This window comes from Colletes gigas, unplaced genomic scaffold (assembly GCF_013123115.1).
Source record: "Colletes gigas isolate AHSC1104 unplaced genomic scaffold, ASM1312311v1 Colletes_gigas_Sc00024, whole genome shotgun sequence".
NCBI classification, from domain to species: domain Eukaryota; kingdom Metazoa; phylum Arthropoda; class Insecta; order Hymenoptera; family Colletidae; genus Colletes; species Colletes gigas.
In genome coordinates, this window is record NW_025106653.1 from 3,586,473 (window position 1) to 3,606,523 (window position 20,051).

The 20,051-nt window shown below is 40.4% G+C and overlaps 1 protein-coding gene across 1 annotated transcript in view; it reads left to right on the top strand.

Moving 5' to 3' along the window:
- Nucleotides 1-20,051, top strand: part of LOC122401338 (band 4.1-like protein 4) — a 137,797-nt gene that overhangs the window by 25,884 nt on the left and 91,862 nt on the right. The gene's annotated exons all lie outside the window — the stretch shown is intronic.

The window sequence follows — 20,051 nt, forward strand, 5'->3', positions numbered from 1 at the left end:
ACTACACACGCTTGTCGCCCTCTTTTTACAGAGTCGCAAACTCTCTCGAAAATTCCACATTTCTGTCGAATTGTTTGACAAGCATGGCGGATTCGGTTACGTAATTCTTCTAAGTCATTTATCGTCGAGGAATAGACTAGACTTTTTAAGTATTCACATAAAAAGAAGTCCAAAGGGTTTGAATCGGGGGATCAAGGTCCTCAACTTCTTGGTCCAATCCACCTTTGATCGAACACCATGTTTAAATGGTCTCTCACATTACACACAAAATGAGGTGGTGCCCCATTTTGCATGCACCACATCGATAATTTTTCTACCAAAAGTATATCATCCAAGTACTGAGGTAATGTATTCACCAAGAAGTTGAAATAAGCAACTAAGTCAATCATGATACTAGCAAACAAAAATGTGTATATCTCAGAAATGGTTGACCTTTTGACCTACGTTTACTAAAGCTTTTTCACTCAGAATAGTGTATCCTACATACCATATGAATATTGAATGGTTTTTTTTGAACACACAAAAATTTATTGAAGATACCTCTATTTATGTATCTCTGAGAATTTTTATACTTCCATAAAATTGAATTATATTTTCCCCGCTAAATTAGTCAGGTTATTCTGCATTGTTTTCGTGTCAAAGGAGTTCCATCGATTTGTACTGTAACTTGTTTGACTTTTGTCGAGCTTTCGCTTTCAAAAGTACAAATTCACGTAAATCTGCTTATGGCGGTAAACGTTCCCCGTTTACGTTGTTACGCCACGGTTGGAACAACGTTGTAAAGATATCCTTACGTGAAATTGATTTCGTCTTCTTGCGCGCGACCTAGTAACAGCCGGCAGAAATTTCGTACGCCCACGCTTAGGCCTTTTCTGGCAATAGAAATCAAGGATTTAAAAGGTGGGTAGGGAATGTGGGCGAACTCGTGTCGCGATCGCGCACCTTCGTGTATATCCCCAACAATCATTTTATGGCGGATAACAATTCCTCCGAGTTATTTATGTACTCTGGCCAAACTCGGTCCTCCTATAAAAGACAAAATTGTCGAACACGATTTTATTCGATATTAAGTCTTCAAACGTAAATGTCCATCAAATTAAGCTGTACTACTGATTTTAGTATTCGAGTCTCATTATAAATTCCTGAAGAAAAAAGAATTAATTTACTTTATTTCTTAATAATTGTAGATTTTTCTTTTTGTATGTTTGCAATATAATGATTGAATGGTTTGTTAAAAGCTAAGAGAAGAAGGAATTTTAAACCTAACCTGTGCTATTATTTCTTAATAATTGTAGATTTGTTTTTTATATGTTTGCAATATTATGATTGAATAGTTTGTTAAAAGCTAAGAGGATAAGGAATTTTAAACCTAACCTGTGCTACTGATTTTAGTATGGCGAGTCTCATTTTAAATTTCGAAGAAAAAGAATTAACTTTATTTCTTAATAATTATAGATTTCTTTTCTATATATTTGCAATATTATGATTGAATGGTTTGTTAAAAGCTAAGAGAAGAAGGAATTTTAAACCTAACCTGTGCTATTATTTCTTAATAATTGTAGATTTGTTTTCTATATATTTGCAATATAATGGTGGAATAGTATGTTAGAAGCTAAGAGAAGAAGGAATTTTAAACCTAACCTGTGCTAGTGATTTTAGTATGCGAGTCTCATTATAAATTTCGAAGAAAAAAGAATTAACTTTATTATTGAATAATTGTAGATTTGTTTTTTATATGTTTGCAATATTATGATTGAATAGTTTGTTAAAAGCTAAGAGGATAAGGAATTTTAAACCTAACCTGTGCTACTGATTTTAGTATGGCGAGTCTCATTTTAAATTTCGAAGAAAAAGAATTAACTTTATTTCTTAATAATTATAGATTTCTTTTCTATATATTTGCAATATTATGATTGAATGGTTTGTTAAAAGCTAAGAGGAGAAGGAATTTTAAACCTTTTGTGTTTTTTATTTCATAGTTGCGTACACGTGGCAACGTACAATAGATTTCTCAAGAATGGTGGATCATTTTCGCGAGCTTACCTTATGCACCACTTAAAATCTCCATTACCAACTTAATATTAAGTCTTCAAACGTAAAGGTCCATAAAATTAAGCTGTACTACTGATTTTAGTATTCGAGATTCATTATAAATTCCCGAAGAAAAAAGAATTAACTTTATTTCTAAATTGTGAAAAATAATCATCATCTTGGCTCATGTTGGTACGACTGAGGCGATTGGTGAACTCCAAAGAAGACGACTAATAAACGAAACGTTAGGAGCTTAAAGAGACTCTATAGATAAGTTTCTACCAAATAATTATTTGATTGTACACCAAGGAAAAGAATTATCTTCAACGTGACGATATAAAAGAATAACCTTTTGTGTTTTTTATTTGATAGTTGCGTACACGTGGCAGCGTACAATAGATTTCTCAAGAATGGTGGATCATTACCTTACCTTATGCAGCGCTTAAAATCTCCGTTACCAAAAGTGATCTATGCTCGTCTATTTCAGAACAATTATCGGTTCACGGTGTAATTTCGAGCAGACGCGTCGCGTAATGAGCATCCCGTTAATTGCTCCCGCCTGCGGATATTATATTCTTGTCTTCGTAATTGTCTGCCAGAAATGTCCGTTGTCAAAACGTTGCAGTCGAAATGTTTGACAGCCTCGTTAACGGGAAATTCTTTATTTTCGCGGAACGACGTAATGCGGGAACGAAAATTGTTTCGGAAGAAATGGGAACCGTGTCGCGAAAATTGTTTGGAAATTCACGCGTTCTCGATGTTTGAAGGAAATAATTGAAATAGAGCGGCATTGCGCGCCGGTAAAAGCCTTCCGTTTCACCTCGTCGCGCGTCAATTTAATTTAATAGTGTGGTGATTGTTAACGTGGTGTATATCAGCAGTTTCGCTTTAATAATAGCGCGCCGGGAGAATAACGTATAATTAAAAACAGTCGCCTGCGCTGAAAATCGTCCACCGCTCTCTCTTATTCATTGGTACCCATAAAGTACGCCGCGTTTGAAAATAAAACACGTTTATAATTAATGTGAAAAACGCGCTAACTATATTATTACACAATACATATAATTGCGCTTCGCTCGAAACGTCGTAAATCCCAATTTTTCAAATTACACAGAACGATTCGTGAAACATGTTGAAATGTTTAATAAGAGTATGTGCGCAGTGCTCCTAGAAAAAGTCTAAATTTGTCCCATAAATGAACAGTTTAATTCATTCAAACTTTATTTACTTTCTATGTATAATTCTATAATTGTTGTAAAATTTGCTACAGATTATTATTTTTCTGTATTTCTCATCTTGCTTATTTCAGTTTGAATCACTGTTATCAATGAAAATGTTGCACAGATTCGTTTCAATTGAAAATTTCCAGTGGCATTGCAACCCATTAAAACCTCCAATATTTTCAAAACTGAAAAAAATGTTATTCCGCGTTTCTGTCTATTTATTTTTACGAGAGGAATTACGGTACCGGCCCCCATTGGCCTCGTCAGTCGTGCACTCGTAAAACACGCGAATATGAAAAAGGCGCAGAGAAACTAGAAAATTACCGGTTAATGAGGCACCGGTGACGGCATTGGGCTGTAAATCAAAATTTTAGTTTTTGACACAGGCGTAGTTACATCCGTCGCGTTGCAGTTTATAAAAGTTCAAACGTAGAAGGAAGTCCTTTTAAAAAAGTCTCGTGCAAAGCACCAAAGTTAATAAATTAATAATTACACTGGCGATTGCACACGCGCTTTTCAAAGTGAAATCGGACATTTCCAGCAGTTTTGCGGAGGTCAAAGCTATTTTCGTATATACGGTATTCCCTTTTTCAGAAATTCCATATGCGAATTAAATTTTTAAAAATACAAACTAAAATTTCATTGAATTTTTGCTGTATTATACTAGGAAAATTTTAATGGGAGATTCTAGAGACTAAAATAAGACGAAAAGCAATGATACTAATTGGTTGATTGAGGCTTTGCTTAAAAGTTATAGAAGCATTTCCGGCCACACAGTATATTTTCGATAAAGAATTTTTTTCTCGAAAGTACGTAGAATTTCAGGGGTATGTGTAATGACAAAAAATGATTGTAATTAACCCCTCTAGTTAAAAATAATTTTTTTAGAACGATTTGAAATTTGTTAATTTTGTCGAAAAATTTGTTCATCTTCCTGAATTTTTTTCTGGATACTGAGTAGTAATTCAGGGGTATGTGTAATGACCTAAAATGGTTGTAATTCACCCTTCTAGTTAAAAGTAATTTTTTTAGAACGATTTGAAATTCTTTAATTTTGTCGAAAAATTTGTTCATCTTCCAGAATTTTTTTCTGGATAGTGAGTAGGAATTCGGGGGTATGTGTAATGACCTAAAATGATTGTAATTAACCCCCGCAACCAAAAATAATTTTTCCAGAATGATTTGGAACTTTCTGAAATTTCAGGGGAATCGGAATGTCAGGGTCAGACATTGTTGTTTCGGTAAACAATTTTTTTCCCAAAAGTGCGTAGGATTTCGCGGGTATGTGTAATGAGAAAATATAATTGTAATTAACCCCCCTAGATAAAAATAATTTTTTTAGAGCGATTTGAAATTTTTTAATTTTGTCGACAAATTTATCCACCTACTCGAATTTTTTTCTCGAAACTGAGGAGGAATTCGGGGGTATATCTAACGATAAAAAATGATTGCAATTGACCCTTGCAACTGAGTATAATTTTTTTAATTTTGTCGACTTTGTCCACCTACTCAAATTTTTTTCTCGAAAATGCATAGGAATTCAGGGTTATGTCTAACGATAAAAAATGATTGCAATTGACCCCTGCAACTGAGAATAATTTTTTTAGAACGATTTGAAATTTTTTAATTTAACTTTGTTAATAATTTTTTAACGAAGCCTCAATCAAGAAATTGGTATTTTTGATTTTCGTCTTATTTTGGCCTCCGGAATCTCCTATTGAAACTTTTCTCAGAGATGGCCTAACACTCTGTAGAATTTAATTTTCTAAAACGTATAAAATAATTTTTGTGGGACTTCTTTAAAATGTAACGATTTCAAATGTAGAATGTCTCGAAATTGTAAATTTTGATAGGATGAATATCGATAGAAGAGCTTCGAGTAACAAAATGTTTGAGAACCGTCGGTGTAGACCGCTCGAAGTTCGAAATAAAAGAAAGAAACGTACGGTATCAGCCCTCGAAGCGTATAGGTTTCAAAGCCAAACGACGGGGAGTTCCAACTATTGCAAAAACTTGTACGGGTTCTCGGACGCGAGTGGGCCACGATTCGGCCATAAAACACCTCCCTTTACGGATTACATATTTCATCGTCGCGACGCGTTCGCGCGCGAAACACGCCCGCACCGCGGCCAATTTCGCGCACAAATCATCGTCCGAAATTTAATGTCGCGACCTACTATAACGGGTCCGAGGGGGGCAAGAACGCGTCGCGTGTTGCGTGCATCGACGTCGCGACGCGCTAAAAACGTTTCGGGGGCCCCGGCTCGATCGTGCGCGGCGCGCGCCTGCATTAATGGCCCCCGATCCATTCCACGACATATTTAATGTAAATAACATTTCCATATTATGCCGAGTCGTAAACGCAGAAAAATTTATTCGAGTAACAGTAAACCCATAAAACCAAACGTATTGCAATTTATTCACAACGTTTGTTCGTTTTTGTCCGCTCGTTGGCGAAATATTTATTTGCTTTTAACGAGACACCTACATCCTGCGTTTAAAAACAAGTTGAAAATGTAGAATTAAATTTGCTGGTTCGAGGCTTCGGTTTCGAGATAATTGAATTTTAAAGTGTGGCGGGTGTACTCTGGCGTGGCTGTCCACTAATCGCTGTTTCTACTTACGCTGACGTTCAGGTATGCTCTATTGTAGGCATGCAGGGTGCTTAAAGTCGATTTTCTGGGAGAGGGAATTCTCAAATGAGAAAATTTCATTCTTTATTTTCGATTTGTTTTTCCCACGTTATCCAAATGAACATAGCTTGAAGAGCAATTTCCACCATCGCCCACTGTATGCAAACTCAGCTTTTAAATATAATTCTTTCGATCAATTATTCTATTGGGTACATACAACTTTGAAGCTCATACGTACGTCCATAATCTACGTTTATAGACTTTTCAAAGGGTTAACGACGGTCGAAACAAATATTTCTATAATTCAGGCAAATTGTACTCAGACTCTACGTAAACATTTTCGAAAGGAATCGGCGATCAGTGTCGAGGAAGGATCGCAACCGCGTTCGTGTTGTCGGCAACCACCGGGGCGTCTGGGGCAACAGAAAATCTGAAATTACCGATCGTAATTGCCCACCGACGTGGGCATTAAATGAAAGCCCGGTGGGCAGTTAGGGCCCGTTCTTTCTTTCGTGTAACAGTGCCGATCGATCGAGAGCGAAGCTCGGAACGGGGCCGTCGGGCCATTTCATTCGGTGGCAAATTAACGGCCGTTTGGCGCGTGGGAGAGGCGAAATCCTTCGGGTAAAACTGGCCGACGAACGTTTATGATTTAACGACGCATCGAGACGCGGCTTAATTGCAGTCAAGACCGCGGCGGCGGACGTCTGTTATCGAACGACTTCGTACTCATTGATGTCTGCGTTCCCTGAATCCGGGACGCAAGTGCCATTTTTTTCTTTTTCCACCGTTTATTTCCCGATCCCCGGATAAATATTCATGGTCAATCCCGAGGAACAAGTGTACCTTTGCGGGAGGGTGTTTGTAATTCAAATTAACGACGCGGGTCGTTCGGTTCCGCGTGGCAGGAAAGGACCCCGCACAGATCTTATGGAAAATGGCCCCCGGTTAAATTAGCTGAGAACTTTTGTGGCGCTGCTGGCTGAGGTTAGGATCTCGTGAGAATCGTAGGAGGACAGACAAGGAAAGGAGGCTTCCTAGCAGGCCTTGCCTTAGACGACTGGGATATTGGGAAGTCGTTCGAGCGCTTGTGAGAGCGCGACCCCCCTGGTGGCGAGCATGGGAGGCGACGCCACAGTTCCAATGGGCCCAAACTCGTAAATTGAACAGTTTCCGAGATGCAGGGGATCAAAAGTCAATAATATTGTGCGAAAGCTAGTTATGAATAAATTTTTAGTCTTCTAAGGCTGTTATCTACCAACGAAGTATCAATCTGTAATTCATCGCCATCATCTTTTTGCAGCAGAGGGTTAGGGGGTCAAGGGGTAATATTTAAAGACCCACAGTACTACTATTAAGTTTTAAGGGGTCAAATGAATGGACAGTGTACAACAGTGCTTCTCACACTCAAATATGCTCAAACGTGGTAGTCTAGAATATGGCGTAATATTATTGACTTTTGATCCCCCATATCTCGGAAACTGTTCAATTTACGAGCTTGAGCTCATTGAAACTTTTCATCAAGACAAAATGAACTACATCGTATCAAAATTTCAGCTAATTTAACCGGGGGCCATTTCCCATAAGATCTGTGAAATTTTCTATTTAAAAATTCTAAATTTATAATAACTGGATGAGTGTCTTCCTTCAGTCCTTTCGTGTCTGACATTGATTTCGAATCTGGATACGAGTGCATCGCTGGATAAAAGAGTCTCTGCGTGCTCGCGACGCAAAAGGGAACGCGTTTTACGAGGGTCGTTCAGGAAGTGAAAACACGCGGAGGAAAAAGACACCTCACGAGCGAGGGAAAACTCCATTCGAGGGATTATTTTTACTACTTGGCGTCGTTTCGCTGTTATCAAGTTGATTGTCCCGCCAGAGGAGCGCACGCTAGGGAAATAGAACGATAAAATTAACGAACAGGTTTAATTCTAGAGATGGCTTTTCCAAATCGTATTCGAAAGATAATTTTAATAAATGGTGAATCGTGCCTTTTGCAACGATGCTCGCCATTACAGAATCGAAAGCTGAATCGTTATTTGTCCTTTGGATGATTTAGAGCCCACCGGGATATAATACGACGTAGATATTGCAGCATGTAACGGAACAAAGGTTTACCCCAATAATAAGAGGCAGGCTTCGTTGCCCGAAGATATTGCTCTTGCGAAACTCATTCATATGCTCCAATCTATATCAGATATATGCCGGTCGATTTACATTCAAAAGGACACCCTTTCACCCGCGTTTCCTCGTAAACCATTGGAGGATGGTTCTTGCTACCGGCATATTTTCGACGATGGTATCACGCGATGGTAGCTGGCCTGCCAACTTACGCGGTACGGAATCTTTTCGAATCGTTTCATAGTCACCGCGTTTCTCGTCTCGTCTATTATTACGTTCACGCAAAACATACGCGGCTCGTTTTGATCGCAAATTAGAGACGACTACTAGATTGCTACCGACTGACGCTGAGGAAGCTGAGACTCGAGAATTCTTCTTCTGCGTGGAACTTTCGAATAATCGAACTGTGAGAGTCCTGGTTTCAAAATAATGTGAAGTTGTGACTTTTTAACAGACACGAGCAAGACAGTAATTAGCAATGGTTGAACGAAAGATTCCGTCAGCCATTCCCCATTTTCCAATCGCTGATTTATTGCTCCGATCGTAATAAAAAAAGGTGCCCATTTCGTGATGAATTTGATAATCATATCTCCTGATTCTATCTGCTTTAATGATTTGTGTAACTCATTAATCGTTATTACCGGGACCGCTCGGTAGTCGTACCCATTAATCACCGACTTAATTACGCGGTAATCATCAATCAGATAACATTTTTCACCGCGTCGAACGAACAGCGGCAGGTCTCAATTTGTTTATGCGCCGGGGAACAAGACGAACAAAAGAATCTCTTCGAAGTCTACTATTTCGTGTCGCTTTCGAAGCTGTAACGTCCGCTCGAATTAAAAGTCCCATAAGAGTAACAAGTTACAACGCTGTTGCGTTAACGCCGATACTCGCCGGTTTCCCGGCTGTTCAGCGTTTTCGCTTAATGTGTCCGTAACAGGTTTTCGTCTGTCAGGTACTGTCATCGTCGATAGTTGTCGCGTCGTTAAACGCGAATCGACCTTAATTCCGATCTCCGGAGCGCATCCTTCGTGAAATGTAAAACACGGTGGAGCTCGCGGCTCCCGCGCGACCATACATCCGACGTCATTAAGTCCGGGACACTTTACACGCGTAAATACCCTATTATTCATCCTAGCTAGGCCTGTCTATCACTCAGTTTGCCTAAGGAACCTCGTAGCTTGTAAATTATCCCGCGCTGGCGACTCCCTTTAACTAGATGTCGTGAATGTAACATTAAAACTGGAAACATTGCGAAGTTGGGTATCAGGCATCACTCAACGGCTCGTGATCGCTGTCTGAACAATTTGTAATAGCAGCCCGGGTACAAGACCGTCGAGATTTATCTGTTACTTCGGGCTCGCTTGCGAAAGTTCAATACAGAGCGTTCAGAGAGCGGGTTTATGATACGGACGTGACTTCTTCGGCTATTTTTTAGGATTAGGCCTTCGAGACATTTTTACTTGACAAGTTAGGATATGGACATTAAGGAACCTCCAAACTCCACACTGGACTTGGAATCCTTGGAGCTCCTTCTTGCCTCAATAGCAATTGACGTATCGTAAACTCGAGTTGGCGCATAGCTACGGACAACCGGGGTCTCGCGATCGTTGGATATTTTCCAAAAAAGTTAATAACAACGCAACTTTCTTGCTCATTCCTGCATGGTCTACCTGGACACTGGAAGCACTATGTCCACGTGCTATGTATCACACAGCTCCTTACTGTGTTCCCTTTCCTTATGCCCGAAGGACCACCCAAACTGGTGTTTGGGAAACTACTGATACCTGAAACCCGTTGCTTCTGATTGAGAGCCCGTTGCTCTTCGTGTTACAGTATTTTTACACGCGCGGAGACTCGACTCGAGGTTGTAAGGCTCGATCAAACGAATCTCATCCGAAACTTAGTGCTAGCCTTAACCTAAGCTTGGCTTCTCCTACCAAGGTGACGAAAACGCGCAGCGCTAACCGGTGGGAGGATTGGTCAAGCCAATTCTCAAAGTCGTCACCTTGGCGTTTCCTGCTTTTCGCAACATTCCTGTCCAGTGTCCAGGTACGCCATGCAAGAGTGAGCAAGAACGTTGCCGTTTTTATAAACATTTGGGGAACGCCAAAGCCCCAAAGACCCCGGTGGTCCAATCGCTATTGAGGCAAGGAAGAGCTCCAAGTCCTCAGTGTTCAAGTTTCCTTAATGATCGTTACGTAATTTGTCAAGTAAAAATGTCTCGAAGGCCTAATCCTCAAAAATAGCGGAGAAGTCACGTCCGTGTCATAAACCCCGCGATGTGAAGGTTCCTTAAGAATCCTTAACAAACAGGTTGGCGGGAATTTTGCAAATTGTTAGGAACCGCCCTGCCAAGGTGACGATGAGGATTGGCTTGACCAATCCTCCCTCTGGTAGGCAATCTTCGTCGTTGTCACCTTGGCAGGGGGAACCGAGGTTTCAAGACAGAGAGGCAGATTAATTTTGACAGAGTAACATCTTCAATAGTTAGTCTCCGCAAGAAGTCATTTCTGCGTATCAGAAGCAACAACTTCTGAGGATCAAGGCACAAATGTTAGGAGCACAGGGTGGCTGTGCAATAGGCATCGACCACGAGCAACATTTGAAACACGAATATCTGTTCGTGGCCGAAACGCAGAGTACTATACAACGATGACTTGTTGGCTAGACACCCACAAACTAAACTTGTCTTGTTCCCACCATAGAGGCCCGCTCTGACGTCACACTACATAGTAGTAGGGTCTCCGTGACCACAAGAGATACACTTTTGTTCTATTCATGGCTAGTATTTTCAGTCTTGTCCTATCCTACTCTGTTCCTGTACGTTTCGTTCGTGTCCTTTGTCACGCGATGGAATTCCAGTTGTGAGCGATTCAGCCAATAATGGCAATGCGTGTGAGAGTAGTCGCTATTAAGCTACGGCTAATCGGCGTACCTAGCCATCAAATCATCGCTGTATAGTACACGGTCAGAGTTGGGGAGAATTTTATTCCCCAATAACGAATAAGAGATTAGCTTTGTTGGTTTTGAATATCGGTTCGAGAAATTCATCGCTAATCCACGAACGAAACAACAAAGTTTAACACTCTCGTGGTCTTCCAAATACAGAGTACACGGTCAGAGTTGGGGCGAATTTTATTCCCCAATAACGAATAAGAGATTAGATTTTGAATATTTGAGAAATTCATCGCTAATCTACGAACTAAACAACGTAAGTAAACGATTACGTATAAATCTGAAATTTATACGAGCTATTCGCGAATAAAATTGTTATTAAGGGCGTCGATAAATTACCGATTTTCTCATTAATAATCATTATAGAATTACGTCTTAAAGTTTCCTGACAGTCGTTGAATACCGTAGATAATGGGAACGTTTATTAATCGGTTCTTTCGACAAAATAAATCATTGATCAGTCACCGCGGGTATCCATCCAGCGCTATCAACGTTACAGTGGGAAAGTGTGTCATTAGGATGTTGGACGTTTTGCGCGAAGAGCGGTATTTTATATACGTCATACCGTTAATAAAACATGAATTGAAATTTGTCGTCATTAATGTCGACTAATTGCCCATTCCTCACGCCGCGTACAGCCGCGTCATCCCTGAAATTGATATCCAGTAATTTAACGTGGTTGCATCGACATTCTTCAAAGCTCGCTGGTTATATCGTAAACGAACAACACGATCGAAACACAAACGAACGTTCGCGCAATCGATCAATGCTAATCGAGGATTTTATATGGCTGTGTTCGTTAACGACTGAACGAGAAGTACGGGGCGCGCTGCTAATGCGGCCGCGGATGTGGTTAGAACAAAGTGTTGCTCACGAGCCGGAAGTGGTATATTCCGCCGCTGAGCATTACGACGCAATTAGGAGAGAAAAAAAAAAGAAGAAGAAATGTGTCTGCCTACGCGCTTCATCATTCACTTGCCTAAAGACTGACTCCTGACTGTCCGTCCTTCGTTACGCGGGAGATACACATCGTATAAAGTCCGAAGTTAATTAACTGCTTTTTGCGCGAAGTTCAGGGCGTAAGGTCACGGGTGATCATCGATACTTCTCTGGATGCAGAAAAATTTATCTCGTACGCGTATTTCAAAAGGTCGATGAGAAGTCGAATCTGGTAAAAGGCACGTTCGACGAAGGCATCTTATCGTGAGAATATCCATTAATAGTTTTATTCTATTATTAGATGTATTCTTAGCACATCGCTAGGTATGCGAGTTTAATTATATGGAATAAATATTTCACATATTCATAAGAAATATGTATTCTATTATAATAAATATCCTAGAAAGATCGTTAAAATCGTATACCAGCAAGTAAAATAATATTTATACCGTAGGAAACAGTATTTAGTAACCTAGTATAAAATATGAAATATCTTGTAAAATATTATGAGTTTTTTAATTGTATATGCAGACTGATGTACTAGAAAAAAAAAATAATGTCAATTCGTGTTTGCAGATCGAGTCGAGCAAATTTGTATCGCGAATGACAAATAAAAATTTTTGAATTCATTCGCAAATTAGCCTTCGTTTGCAGTTTCACAGGGATGTGGGTTTAAAGAACCATTCGTTGGATTAAAAAAGGACTACAGTTTGTCCCAGTTTGTAGAATCAGCCCGCAGAAGGGGCTGGCTGGTTGGGAATCCCGTGTTTAAGTGACGCTTTGTTGTCGCGATGGTTTCCTCCAGCTCGTGCACCAGGGACACGGACCGCGTTTGGTATCGCGCAGGCATCGGGCCGCGTTAAATTGTTCGCTGGAAGATCGATATTCAACGAGCTCGTTGGGGAAGGATTCCGATCGCCCGGCTAAAGGTTCCGCAGACCGCGGATCGCGAAACGCCTCTAATTAATTCCAATTACGAGCGCTCCGGGGCCCAGGGCCGCGTTCGCTATCTATTACAGAGTCGTCCTTTCTTGCGGTGGATCGTCGGCGCCCTGGCGATCCGCGTAGCTTGATTATTTCTAGGATCCGTTTGGCTGAAACCAAAGAAACGGAAACCACATACTTATTCTCGATATTCGATTGAATTTTTTATTATTCAACGCTTCGACCGTCGCGCGAATCGTTAACGTTGGTCAGAGTTTTTAAAACTCGCGGTCTTGGCGCCATATGCAATCTACACGCGTTGTAATATGACCACAGACTGATGTTTATCTCCGTCTGTAAATAGAATATTCTTAAATACTCGTGAAACCACGTACTTATTATTCCCGATATTCGATTGAATTTTGTATTATTCAACGCTTCGACCGTCGTGCGAATCGTTAACGTTGTACAGAGTTTTTAAAACTCGCGGCCTTGGCGCCATATGTAATCTACACGCGATGTAATATGACCACAGATTAATGTTTATCTCCGTCTGTAAAGAGTATATTCTTAAATACTCGTGAAACCACGTACTTATTATTCCCGATATTCGATTGAATTTTGTATTATTTAACGCTTCGACCGTCGCTCGAATTGTCAACGTTGTACAGAGTTTTTAAAACTCGCGGCCTTGGGGCCATATGCAATCTACACGAGATGTAATATGACTACAGACTAATGTTTATCTCTGTCTGTAAATAGAATATTCTTAAATACTCGTGAAACCACGTACTTATTATTCCCGATATTCGATTCAATTTTGTATTATTCAACGCTTCGACCGTCGCGCGAATCGTTAACGTTGGTCAGAGTTTTTAAAACTCGCGGTTTTGGCGCCATATGCAATCTACACGAGATGTAATATGACTACAGACTGATGTTTATCTCCGTCTGTAAATAGAATATTCTTAAATACTCGTGAAACCGTAGGCAGTGTGTCAATATAATGCATCGTTCTAACAAAATTGAGCCCTCAACGCTGACGCGCGACGCAGATCCAACTGTCATGGCGGCTGGCGCGTAGCGCGGACCAAACTGTCATGGCGGCTGGGATCCACGCGTCTGACTCGATCTACAGCAGAATTCAAGCAGTATTACTGTCAATTTCTCTACACAGAGCGTTCATCTGACAATCTTATATGTAAATAATACTTCTTGCGCGTTTTCTAATATGAAAAGTATTTCTTTGCCATCAAGATGGAAAATTACACTGTAAATATTCTTTTACTTGAAAAGACAGATGCCTGAAATTTCCAACGATCCCTCGACGGTCGATGACGAAAATCACGGTGACCTTTTGCAGTCAATTAGAAACGCGATCGCGAAGGAACGAATTAGCGGTCTACGCGGCGCGATGATCAAACTGGAACGTTTCCATTTGTCGTCCGCGAAGCGCGACCACGGACGCTCGGTTTCATTGAACCCGCGGCGCGATTCCTGGGCCGAGTCAACGAGGGGAGGAAAGCAAAACGCGTCGGCCGCCGCGTTCCCTCGGCGACGCCGCCTCCGGGGCCTCCGTGCTCCTCTTCTTCCACCGTTCCCGCGGATATTTAAAATGTTGCGTAATGCGCCGCGACCGGATGAGACCAGACGCGTTTCGCGGTCGATTACTTTTGTTCGCGGACGGGGAAATATTTTAATGGCGACCCGATGATTACCGCCGCGGCGATAAGCGATCGTGCGAGCGGCCCGGGGAAACGGCGGATCGATGATGATCATTTCGATGATACCGGGAACGAACGATCGCGGGAACAGGGAACGGTACATTAGCGGAATGAAATTCGTTTCGCGCGCCGTCTCACGCGAGGCGGAAAAGACCCGACTTTACTAATGCAGAGACCAAGGGGAGGATGTCGGGAATCGCGAACAGCCGGAGTTCCGGGACGCTTAAGGTTTTTGCCAAATTGATTGCACCGTTACGTAATCAGAAGTCTTCGTTACTGGCAGTCGAAAGGTATCAATCAGAAGGCACCTTCTGCGATCTTAATTTGAAATTATTTTCAAACGGGCAAAGCTGTTTGCTCTATCGTGTACTGGACAAAGTGTTTAAGAATATCGTCATAGGCTTTGTTAACCCCTTGACGTACGATTTAATTTCAAATAATTCGCCAAACGTACACTATTTAATTTTGTTTAAATTTGTTGGTACAAGAAAAGAATAGAAGGTGTTCGGCCACCCTTGGGAAAAATTTTAATGGGAGATTCTAGAGGCCAAAACAAGGCTTCGTTAAAAAGTTATTAACAATTAAATTAAAAAATTTCAAATCGTTCTGGAAAAATTATTTTCGGTTGCGGGGGTCAATTACAATCATTTTTGGTGAATACACATACCTCTGAAATCGAACCCAATTTCGAGGAAAAAATTCAAGAAGGTGTGAAATTTTTCGACAAAATTAAAAAATTTCAAATCGTTCTGGAAAAATTATATTTAGTTACAGGGGTCAATCACAATCATTTTTGGTGAATACACATACCTCCGAAATCCTATCCACTTTCGAGAAAAAAATTAGAGTAGGTACTGACATTTTTAGACGAAATTAAAAAATTTCAAATCATGCTAAAAAAATTATATTTAGTTACAGGGGTTAATTATAAGCATTTTTTGTGAATAGATATACCCCGAAATCCTGCGTACTTTCAAGAAAAAAATGGAATGCAATGGAAATAAATGTATGTTCATTCTTATATAGAAAATTACAGTGAACTTTCAAAAATTCAGTCGAATAAATTTTTTACAAGTATTATTAGAAATTACGGATGGGTCATTTTGACTGCTTTGGTAGTTCTAGCGTTAAACGCTTGATTTCAACCAGGACGTATCATTTATTGTCACGCGACGCTAGATGTTATTGCCCTTTAAGGTTAATAAGCGTTCGTGATATTAGCGAGGGAATGTGAGAAAATAAATAATAATATCCTCGTGAAGCGGTATGAGAAGAACAATGGATGTTCACTTATACATATACTTTACGTTCGGAGTAGCCAGCGAGCGCAGTTACACGCGAGTAATGAAATATTCATGAAACTCGATGTAACGCATAATATAACGTATTTATCCCCCGTATCGCTCAAATTAGTCGTATTTCCCACCCAAGAGCAAAGTTCCAACGAATCGTATAAATTATAACTCGCGAATACATTAGGTATCCGCGTACAGTTCTTATTTACATTTTACTGGTTTTTATTTTTTAATATAGTTGATAGACCTAAAAAGACACGATTACACTTCTTAAAAGAAACGACACATTATTTTTTAAATTACTTACTTTTCAACCCTCTACTAGAAACCCTCGAAACGGTCGAAAGAGGGCTTTAACCAGTTAGCTGTGGCGCCCCCTGGCGCGAAAATCGAACGATGACGAGTATACTCGTCAATCACAGAGTAAGTGTCGCTGTTAAAATATTAGATCAAAAAGATGGGTTTATTTTATAAAATTGACAATTTTATTACTAATAAATAAAAATTAATCGGCCTTCAATGGGCTCAGCGCCCATCATAAATATCATAAATCAGTTTTCCGACTTTTGCTTTCGCCGCTTTTACGTTAATATCTAAAAAAACGTTATCACATAAATAAATTCGTTATGCGAACTGATAAGCTGCTTCAGCCGGTGCATACAGGGACGCATGAGTTCATCTCAAATTATTCATATTTTTTATTTGTTTGTTTTATTCCGGCCTGGCCTCAAAATATTCTAAACATCTTGAAATTGGAGAATAAGTATTATTTTTCACAAAAATTACAATTTAAATAGCCAATGGTCACTGTTTTTTTTTACACATGACGAGTATACTCGTCATGACACAAAATCCTGCCACTTCTCCATGACGAGTATACTCGTCAATCACAGCTAACTGGTTAAATAGCCAATGGGCACTGTTTTTTTACACATGACGAGTATACTCGTCATGGAGAAGTGGCAGGATTTTGTGTCATGACGAGTATACTCGACAATCACAGCTAACTGGTTAAATAGCCAATGGTCACTGTTTTTTTACATATGACGAGTATACTCGTCATGACACAAAATCCTGCCACTTCTCCATGACGAGTATACTCGTCAATCGCAGATAACTGGTTAAAAATATTTTCGACCACCGTGCCGTAATCGTGCATCCCTGCGACAAAGTGTAAATTCAATTTGCCAAATTGTCCCTCCCAAAGTAATTCAGGAGGAAATGTAAGCGCGAAGTGTTAAAACGGTGCTGCCAACGTTTTCCCGATCGATCCGAAATTCCTTCGTTGGGATATCCCGTCATTAGCTCCTTCGAGGATCGTTTCACCCTCCAGAGAAGGAATAAAGAAAAGCAAAATGACGTTCGAAAACCGTCCCTCTCCCCTATTACTCCGTGAGTTTCGTGCCCGGGCGCGGACCTTATCCTCGAAAAATTCGCTGCCACGAAAGACAAGATTACCCTTTCGAATCGGGGGATCGTTGGAACGTTTCATTCTAACAGCCCGAGGGTAGGCATTCCGAGGGGTCTCGTTCGTGGAACATTCCGAAACTTTTCACGGTCGCCGTTAATCGGCACGGGCCCCCGTAGACGGCGATTCCCTCTCTAGGCAATAATTTCCTCGTTCTTAATGTTTGGCGGTGGACTGGTCGCTCGGGTTGCGGCGCACGCACGGATGCACACGCGCTCGCCGAAGGATTCCGCCGTGGTTGTTCCGTGGCGGGATACGCCCGGAACGGGTCCTGGAACGAGGAGCGCCGGGAACGAACGAACGAGAAAGAAGACGAAGTTAAAAGCCGCGTGAATTAGTGTGCAGGGTGGATGGGGGAGTTGCCCCGTGGGGAAGTGGCCCACCAATTTTGGTATATCGCCTAATAACAGACCAGGCGGAAGGTGCACCGGGTACGTACGCCCCTTATTCGTGCACCGCCACCCATAACCCACCACCGACACAGCCTCCGGGCACGGGATGACCAGCGCCGGGGAACGAGACCCGCTGGGAAACAAAATATTGTTAATCCGTTTAAATTATAACGCGGTGTCCGGCGTTTTCGTAGTTAAGCTTTCGAAAGGGAATCGTTCTACCCTTTGACATTGTAATTTGCCAATCCCGCGAACAGCTCGACGCTTCCACGGAAACGCAACTCGAATTTCCTCGTCAGAGATTTTTTAAAAACAGAGCCATTATACGAGGGATGTCTAAGAAGTTTTGAGCTTTGTAGCTTTATTTTTCAACATCCCTCTTAAGTCAATACACTTTTTCCAGCGATTCTGTAACCCTTTTAACCCTTCCAAATAGTAGCTGGTGTGTTGCTCTGCAAAGTAGGCATTTACGTTTGCAATGACCTCGTTCCATGGAAATCTCTGTCCTCCAAGCGATATTTTAAGCTTAGGAAAAAGAAAAAGGTCGCTGGGGGTCAGATCTAGCGAATATGGAGGGTGGTCAATCAATTCGAAACGCAATTCGTGAATTTTGGTCATGGTGACCGCCATGAGCTAGTCCATCTTTACAAAAATACTGACATCGATTGACACAAATGACTAACAAACAACAACCGAGTGTCCAAAATTGCTGAAATTTTCACAAACATTTGTCAAAGCATGTACCATTGTACTACCAGAATGGTTTTGACGAGAAACGCCATTTTCATGTCGAGGCTCAACTTTTCAGACGACCCTCATAACGTCGCTATAAAACTTCATTTTTCGATGCAAACAATACTGTTTTTTGGAATTTTCAAATTTCTTACCCCAGTGAAAAGTGTTGAAAATCTATAGATTAGTGGTAACAAAATTTCCCAATCAAATTCACGTAATTTTTCTATTTCTTCTAAGAGCTAATTAACCCCTTGACGTAAGATTTTATTTCAAATAATTTGTCAAACCTATACCCAGTGGAAAGTGTCGGAGCATTATCTGTAGATTAGGGGTAACAAAATTTCCCAATCAAATTCACGTAATTTTTCTATCGAAGAGCTAATTAACCCCTTGACGTACGATTTTATTGTAAATAATTTGTCAAACCTATACTGTCTAATTTTGTTTAGTTCATAAAAGGAATGGTCACGAAGGAGAATAGATATGTTTTATCAATACTTCGTAAACATAAAATCGTGATAAGACTTGACGACGTGTGAGTAGTCTTATGACTGTGAAACTTGACATCAACAACTTATAACCACTCAGGTTAAATGTTAAATATTACACGTTATTTAATTAACACGTTTGTTTTATTAAATTCAACTTAATTTTATCTATTTCCACTACATGGTACCCAAATCTTTAAAATTAACCCTGAAGACGTAGTAAATGTTTTTATTATAAAATCGTTTTGAAGAATAAAAGACGCTCCAAGAAAATGCAGTGCAAAACTCGTTCCTTTCAGGATTGAAATCTTGAAAATTTTCCAACGTTCTTCTGAGAGGGGTTGTGCATTCATCGAGAGTTTTACATACAAAGCGCCGTCTAATTACTACTGTTGCGAACTGCGCGGACGTCGTTCGAGCACAGTCGACGTTTTCGCAACGAGATAACGGCAAATTATGGAAAGCGGAGTTTGCAGGCGAAGCACCGGGAACAGTCTACGCCTGGCTCCCTGTTTCGTGGCATTGTTTACACTAATTTACGGAGTTTCCGCAAACAGTTGCCGCGAGCGAAGAAAATCAAGTTCTCGGTCGATCTTCAAACGCGTCGGAATAAACGGGGAACCACCGTCGAACAAACGCCCGCGTTACTTGCACCGTTTGTCGATTATCATCCCTTCTTCCTCAGCCACCCTCTGTGAATTTTATTTACGGACGACGAGCAAAAATATTTGGCTGATTCCATTACAGGATTTTGTGACGTTTAAGTCAATAATCGTACAATATACATAATAAAATAATTGTCGCTACTCCCCCTCTTTCGAATGGTTCCAATGAAGAAACAGTTTACATATATTTGTTTAATTTATTTACAAATTTACAAATTTACTTAAATTATTTACAACTGTTTATTCTGAGACTGGACATGTTAGGGTAGTTTTCAGTCATAAATGGTCGATATTAGGTAATTATTATGAAGATTTTTTCTTTATACATATTATCACTGCTCGCCCTTCGTTTTCGAGATATTTGCAAAAATAATTTTATGTCTGAATTAGCCTCGGGTTGAGTTGGAGATAAAATATTAAACTTTATTCTTTATTAGTATTATTATTGTCGT